Here is an 8,356-nt window from a genome sequence, read left to right as displayed (position 1 = left end):
TGGGTACAGTCATGATTAATGAAGCGTGATAAGATGCAGCGTAGTGATGATGGGTGTAGCATGGTGCAGCGCGGTGAAGTGCAACATGATGACGAAATGCAGCATAACGATAAGTGAAGGAGTCACCCGGTAGAATCAGATGAAGCCGCATGTTTTCCATTGATTTGATGTATCATCTTCTTAGAGATGATCTATGCTCTGATCTAGATAAGTCAAAGAGTTGACTTCTGTTGTAAACGTACTATCTCTCTCTCTCGACTAAACTATTGAAAAACATATAAGAAGAATTGATCAAGGGTTTCCCCACATTGGAGTTTGTCCCTGGCTAGCACCACATCTTGTGTCCTCTTGTCTTGGCTTGCCTTTTGCAATTTATGTTTATGTTCTATCTGCAGTTTACTTTAACGCTGATGTGATTGCTAATCTGGAAAAGATATTGAGCTAACTGTGAAAATTGAAATAAATTGCTCTAAGCATAGAACATACCTAAAATTAACAGATGTTGATTTTTTATTATAATCTCTGTTGTGTGGAATGTAAGAGCTTTAATAAGGACAACTTCAGTATTTATTGCTAATACTCAGTTTATTTTCCCTTTTAATCTACCAGTTTTGGCATTTATTTAGTCAAAAAGGCAGAGACTCATATGAGTTTATCCTACTTCTTTACAGTAAACAGTGATGTAAATTGTTGCCACACTAGATAATTAAGAATAAAAAATAAAAGTGAGAGAGCAAGAGACATACATGTACTTTACAGACTTTAAGTTTCAAGCAGAATTTTATAATCTACACATCACATGATAACCAGGAGATAAATGTTAATCTAAACATTGAGCAGAATCCCTGTTTCAATCAGAATTAAAAACACGTAAAATACAATACTAGTAAAAGCATGCATCATATTCACGGGTTAACTCAATAATGTCTTAAAATATGCAGAATTTGCCTTCATGCCTAAGCTCAAAAATCGTGTGTGCACCAAAGCTCCTACATGGAACGCATATATGTTTCATGAATCATACCTCGTTTTACCAGACATTTCTTCGTAAATTACTTACATTATTATTTCCTTGTAATTTCAAGGATAGGTCAGAAGAAAAGGGAGAAGATTCTGGGGTTTATAGTAATGTTTTTCGGATTACTCACATTATTAGGATTTGATCGACGTTTCAAACCAACTAATGTGGTTCATTCTCAAAACAAAGGTGAGAGAAAAACGAGCTTGTTCAAATTGACGAGTTTTATCAATCAGTTCCCTTCCGTGTAGGGTTATAATGTTAGATCTAAGACTTTTGTGATCCATATTGTAAATAGTAATGTCTTTCGGATTAATCACATCATTAGGATTTGGTCGACGTTTCGAACCAACTAATGTGGTTCATCCTCAGGACAAAGGTCCAAATCCTAATAATGTGATTAATCCAAAAGACATTACTGTTTACAATATGGATCACAAAAGTTTTCGATCTAACATTCTGGGATACTCAAAACTGAAATGATAAAAGACCGTTAGCGAGCAGAATGAGTTAGGGTTCCAGTCAGCAGGAAATTAGCAACGTTCATGGCTCAAAAGGTAAACCACATGAATAAATACATGATCCGGTCGAACAGACTGAAGATAAAAGATATGGGGAAGATGTGGGGAAAAAGTTAAAATCTAATGGTCTGGGTTCTGAAACATCTCAAGGAAGAACGTTTTACGAAAATACAGAAGACAAACCACAGTAATACCATATGAAATTACAAAAACAAGAACCTTGAAGTTGTCTCAAACATTGCTAGTATAGGCTGGAATGGCCAAACAAATTGTCCCAAAATGTCATGACAAAGCTCATAAAAAGCTCCCATAAATGTTAATTGAGATTAGCTTGTGTCGTTAAGTGGAATAGTTTTTATCCTCCTCGCCTACATTCAAGAAGTCGATATATTTAAGCTTTGGAATAGAGTAACTATGTGGTACTTTTAAGTGAGTATATACTGTGGGCTGGCCTGGTTCCAGCAACCTCGCTCTTGCCTTTGGACTAGGAGGGAAACCGATTACTTTCCCTGGGCAGTCCCCAATGCCCAAAAATCCTCCCCCTCCCCTCCCACGCCTCCCCCCCCCCCAACAAAAAAAAGACAAACGCAATGCCCTGCCACAAGCTTAACTGTACAAAAGTACATGGCTCGAACAACTAACGTGAACCTTGTGAACATAATGGATTAAGTTCATACAAATTTGCAGAAAGAAAGCTGCTAACAAAATATGGACAATATCAAAGGGAGCTTGCCAGATCAGTGAAAATGAGATGGTGTTATTTCCTCCACTAAATTTAAATTCCCACAAGTAACATGTTTTCCCTCTGTGGGCTAGCATGCCTCTGCAAAAAGGCCACTGTATAGTGAAAGTTAAGTAATATGTTTTCCCTTTGTGAGCCACCATTCCCATGCAAGAGGGGCACTGTTTAGTGAAAGCTGACGTGATGGTTAAGCCTGCCGGTAAGTCAAATGGCATCATTGTGACATGGATTCTCTTGATGAGTAGTGGATGCTTAGCAATCAAAGTATTGAAAAGCATCCTTAAGGGTTTCCTCAAAATACAGACAATGTTTCTATCCTAGACTTCTAATACTATAAGGTTCAATTACTGACATATGTTAGATAAAAGGAAAATCCTAGGATCTCGTTGTTGTAAATAAAGAAAAGGAAGGTGGCGATCGAAAGCTGCACATACAATTCCTCGCTATAACAGTCATTTCAAGCAGCATCTGCAAAATTAAAATAATGTGATATACCTTTTGAGAGGCAATAACTTTTCTCCGTGCAAGGAGACAGCACATACACTCTACATACAACCATTTTAACATACAAGCAATCTATTAAGCAGCATGGATTATGTTTCAGATAAATCTCGATAAAGGAAAAACTGAAATAAAGGATTATCAATCAGCCATTGTGGAACTTAAAACTGCCCTCTAGAGAATCCCGAGTTTCATATTTTTAAATGTCTCCCCAAATGCAAATTATCCATTGACATGCAAGACACCTTATTGTTTTGAGACTCTACATATATTATTCTTGTATGATATCACATAGAAGAGATAGAAGATTAGTGACAGCATTTTATTACGTCCGGTGAAAAACTAATCATCCATATGAATGCATATATACAAAAAGTTTAAAGATGCCTAAAACAATATTTAATTTAACCACAAACTGTTGTCAGCAATGCATTTTTTACCTCTCTTCAGTGAAAAACTAATCATCCATAGGAATGCAAAAGACAAAAAGTTCAAAAGATGCATAAATCTATATTTAGTTAAACCACAAACTGTGGTCAGCAGACAGAACTTACAAACCATTTCAAAATTTGTGGAATGGTGTGGCTAACACAGAATAAAACGATTTGTTAAGATCAGGATGCCGTCAAGCTGTCCAGATTGCTTACCTGTAACAGAAGATTTCCATAGACTATCATCATGCCGAAGGTATATGTTAAAATGACTAATCTATATACTATTGCCTATGAGGCTTTTTGTAGAGGCAAACACAAACTACTTTGGTTTTATTAACTTAATAGCAAAGAAAAGCTTTTAGTCCTTGCTTGCATTCCTATACTGTACATGAGCTTAAAGCCTAGCCTAAGAAACATCGTGATTATCATGCCATAGGCAAGAACAAAGAAATTTGAAAAATGAGCATGCTTCTTCAACTGTCAGGCATAACAGCGTCAACAAACTTGATATCTTGCAAAGGATAACAGTGTCAACAAACTTTGGGCAGCAACACTAAGAAGAGATTCAAGCTAGCAAGGGAAGCTGACACTCAATTTCTAAAAACATCAACATGGATTGCAATTCCTTGCACCATTTGTTTCATTGCATGCATCTTTGTTTGCCCAAACCTGTTCACAGAAGCAAGTCCCTGTGCAAAACTCATCATGCACCTGGCCTCACTTGCAAACGGCTTAGGAAAAACTGAATTTTGGCTCTATCCCTCAACAAAATGTTGGTCGTTTGTGATTATAGAGCAAGAATTGTCAACTACGATCTGATTCATATCAGTTCAACCACATGTCAGCTTGTGACCTGATAATGCCCAAATAAAAAATCTTGAATTTTTTAAGCTCCAAAGTACTGGATTATGTCCTCATCTAACACAAAATCCAGCCCAGCATCTTCAAATCCTAAATTAAAAGGACTGTTGAGTCCATAATCCAAAGGTAGATCATCAGAATGAGGGCCAAAGTGAGGATCGGCTATCTTCCCACAATCGCTGTTGAAACTTCTTGACCAATTTACATCTACAGATAAGTCATTTGAACTGTTATATACAACCAAAGGTTGCCCAAATGCTGTGTTTCTCTCACGATCAATATCTGTAGCCTCTTGCCCAACCTGGTTCACATGGGTGTTAAATTGTGGATGTCCATTACTTCTAAAATTTCCATCTGACATGCCTAAACGAGAAGTCACCAACTGATTCTCTGATTGTAAACCTCTACTGTTAAAACCTGAAAGTAACTCGTGTGTTGGCTGGCCATTATTTGACATGTGTTGAGCAGCAACAGGAATATGAGGAAAGCTAGGGGCAACTTGAGATCCTAAATCATTCCCCTCAGTTGCTTGGAAAAGGCCCTTTCCATTGCCTTGTAATCGGGGATGCTCAAAAGATCCCAGGTAGGACACTTCAGAATTCAGCATTGCATTTGCACCCATGTAACTTCCCTGTGCTTCATGTCTGTATGGGCAATTAGAATTGTGCATATTTCTCTCATTGATATCTACAAATCCATTTCTATAATTGGAATGTTTGCATCCTTCATAGGAACACACAAAGACCCGGTCCTCTAGAAGGATATTTTCACCGGCAGACCTTTTTTTCCTCGAGGCTTCTGATAAATTTCTATCATTAACAACCTGAGCCAGACTGTCTGAAGCTTTTTCATTTAGATTCCCCACTTCACAACCAGTCTCTGCTCCTCTAGAATTCTGATTTCCTGCAATTGTGGGACCTGCTTCGGTCTCTATTTGAGCATCATCTCTAGGATAAACTGAACTCGGAGAATCATCATAAACATCGACATCATATTCACCGCTACCGCTCAAAGTTAGAACCCCTGCACTCCCAGGGGTACCCCCAACAATCTGCCCTCGATTTTGCTGCTGTGAAAGTGCTTCCTCCCGATTCAGCACCGCCAGCCATGTAGCACTTTCCTTCGCTGTCATCTTATCCTGCAAGCCCTTGGATTGCCTAACAAGCTTCTTAATCTTCGCAACATCCGGAGACATATGTTTGATAACTGCAGTGAGAACACCAACTTTCCATGTCTTCTTCAGATCATGGGGTTTCTTGTAAGGTGGAGGCCCTTGTCCTTTCGTGAGGCCCAATTGTGGCCACCAATCCTCGTCTCCTCCAGGCCACCAGGGTGGGGGAACACCCTTCTCCAAAGGAAACCTTCTCTGTGGAGGATCACAGTGTTGCATCAAAGCTGAAAGAAGGGACCCCAATGTGGTATCCTGAAGCTCTTGAAGTGTATGGGGGGTTGGCGCACTTGCTGAGTTATTTGCTTGCACACTGGAAGCATGTTCAGCTTGATACTTTGCAATAGCCGCAGGACCATTCTTATCAAATTTCACCTTCTCCTTCCACCAGGCTCTGATATTATCAGATGCACCACTAACAGGCTTGCCTTTCTCTGGTATTATACCATATACGAAACCCTGTGCTTTACAAACTTCCATCAATTTCAACATATATTTCAAAATACCATCTTGGGCTCTAGACATCTTCTTTCGCCTAGCCAGTTCCTGCGACTGTTTATGCTTAGGCTTCTCACGACTCTGCTCTCTTGCCTTCTGCTGCTCTTTAAGACGCCTGTAACGTATTCGATCCTTCCACATACGTTTCTCCAAATCATGGACATCGATATCCTCATCACTGAGATCATCGTCAGCCATCCCTTCAGCATCATTATCTCCCATGAAATCTCCAAGGTCAATATCCATATTTCCCCCCAACCCAAAATCTGTGGTGACATGATTTTCCATGCTTGCTGGTCCTCAATCCAAACCCAACTGGTCAAACCCAAAGTTTCTGAAGATAACCCCAAAAATCCTCCCACTCTGGGATTTGAGCAATCCAATCATAAATCCCCCATTTGCCAATGCCCAATTCTGCAGTTAGGCTGTGTCCCAAAGAACTAACCTTCCTGATTAAACCCAAATTAGTCCAAAGCAGCCCCCAGAAAATCTCCACCTTTGAACAACCCAAATCACAGAATATCCATATGCTTAACCCCAAATCAGCATTCCATGTCTTCCCCGAAAACCCACTCTGATAAAATCCAAATTGATATCAAATAGCAACCCAAACTGAAATGGTAGAATTAAGCCTTTACTCAAGCCCATATCTACATTCAGACTATACCCGAACAATCAAATCCAACTGAAAAGAGACGAATTTGTCTAAAACAATTTCAAAATCCCCAACCTCTGAAGAGCCCAAATAACTGAATCGCCCATATAAACAGAATCCCATCTGTGTTGGGCCTGTACCTACCGAAAATATAACTTCTTAAAAATCAAAGTGGACAAAAGTAAAATATCTATACACCGATTGAGAAGAGATCCGCATACCTGTGATGAAGATTTCTTCATTCATCCACTGACCGATGTGCCAAACTGAACCTAGAAGCTCAACAATGGCCCTTGAATATTGCTCGACCAGTCTAAAAGCAGAACAAGAAAAAGCCAAGATCCCAAGAACCACAAGCAGCAGACGGCTGTGAAAAGAGAGCAACTTTTTTTATTATCGAGAAGACCGAATTGAATGGAGATACTCGAGGCCCCAGGGCTCTGACCGTCCAAAATCACATGTGGAATTTCCACTTTTCATGAGCTTTGCCAGAAAATTCTTCCCCACGGGGGAAGGTGGGGAATCTGGGGATTAAGATCGAGAGATCATGGTGACGAGGTGGAAACAACGGTGCTCAACTTGTTTGTCTTTTCTATTTTGTATTTCCTTGCAGATTCCTCATGTGATGTTTCATTTATTAAAAAATCAAATAAAATCTTGCTGCTTTCTTTAGGCAAACTGTTATGGTCAGATTTGCTTTATCATCAAATTTAGGGAACAGAAAAGATGAATTTAATTATCTGTATAAACAATTTTAACATATATAACCAGCAGTAAGAACATGTTTTCTGATTTAGCTGATAAATCATTTGTCTCACATGTTAAAATTCTGATCAAATTTTAAATTTTAATAATGTACAGCGACATTTCAATCTAGTCAACAATTCATTATATTTGTGAAGAAACTATATCATGAAAATGACAAATCATTTGACTTTGATTACAATAAATGAGAGCACAATTTGAGAAAACAGAAATTGTCCAACTACTGCTGCTCATCCTTATAAATTTATGGTTCCAGCCAATAGTCAAAAGACCAAAATGATCAGAACACTCCTTGTGTATGCTTATCACTTCATGGTTCTAAACAGATGGTTGTCCGTATGGAGAAAAAAGGTTTAAGAAACATGACTTTTAATTTCAAGTTTGACAAAATGTGGTTTGTCTGCTCAATCCATTTTTTAAGCATGTGTTGTGGGACAGGGATACGCACATAAGTACAAAATATTTTTGTTTAATTATGTTGAGGGTACAATAGCATATTGGGATGAAGTGGTAATTTTTTAATTTAACAAGAAGTATGGCTGGGCATCAGCAAATTGTTCATGTATGCTTTTTTTAAGAGTGGGTTTGTTTTTTATTTTAAGGGAAGTGTGATTATGATTGTGTCCAGAGAGATGTTTTATAATTTATTATAGTAACGATGTTGTAAAATTTTATGTAGGTAAGTGTTATATAATATAATGTTAGGTTGATTCGTTCTTGAAAATTAAAAATTAAAAATAAAATTAAAGAATAATGATTATATATAAGTTTGAGTTAGTTATTTGATGGATTTACTTATGGTAGTTTATAAGCTTATGTATTGTATAGGTCATCGTATTTGTCCATAGTATTTGTTATGATGAAGTCTATTCAAAGACTTGAGGAAATCCATTATGGAATGTGACAGTGCCATCTTAGATCCATCTTAACTTGAGACGTATCCCTCTCAACACTTAGTAGATCCGTATTTGAGATGGATCTATGCTGGTTATTAATAACAAAGTATAACATAGTGTTAGGATTGAATAATTTTTAATAAAAGAACTTAGTTGTAAATGGGAACTTTTCAATCATAATACAATAAATGTGAAATCAATGTATTCCTTATAATTTAAGTCTTTTTATATTGATATAAAGAGTTTAAGGGGTGTCGAGGAGTTTTGGGATTATAGAATATTATCAAATGTTGGTAA

General features: G+C 37.7%; 1 pseudogene across 3 annotated transcripts; it reads right to left on the bottom strand.

Annotated features, from left to right (window-relative positions):
* Window positions 1-3,267: 3,267 nt before the first annotated feature.
* Window positions 3,268-7,016, bottom strand: LOC149179869 (ETHYLENE INSENSITIVE 3-like 1 protein pseudogene; annotated as a pseudogene). 3 transcript variants are annotated; one of them, XR_016256881.1, is made up of 2 exons: window positions 6,620-7,016; window positions 3,268-6,538 (listed from the first exon to the last, which is right to left on the bottom strand). The product of XR_016256881.1 is annotated as an ETHYLENE INSENSITIVE 3-like 1 protein pseudogene, transcript variant X1 (transcript). The 3 variants fall into 3 exon arrangements; XR_016256882.1 differs by having other exon boundaries at window positions 3,268-6,532; XR_016256883.1 differs by having other exon boundaries at window positions 3,268-6,317.
* Window positions 7,017-8,356: the final 1,340 nt, after the last annotated feature.

Source organism: Pinus tabuliformis, chromosome 3_2 (genome assembly GCF_031772625.1).
Source record: "Pinus tabuliformis cultivar Carrire ecotype Pingquan chromosome 3_2, CPIR1, whole genome shotgun sequence".
NCBI classification, from domain to species: domain Eukaryota; kingdom Viridiplantae; phylum Streptophyta; class Pinopsida; order Pinales; family Pinaceae; genus Pinus; species Pinus tabuliformis.
This window is presented reverse-complemented; position numbering and strand designations above follow the sequence as displayed.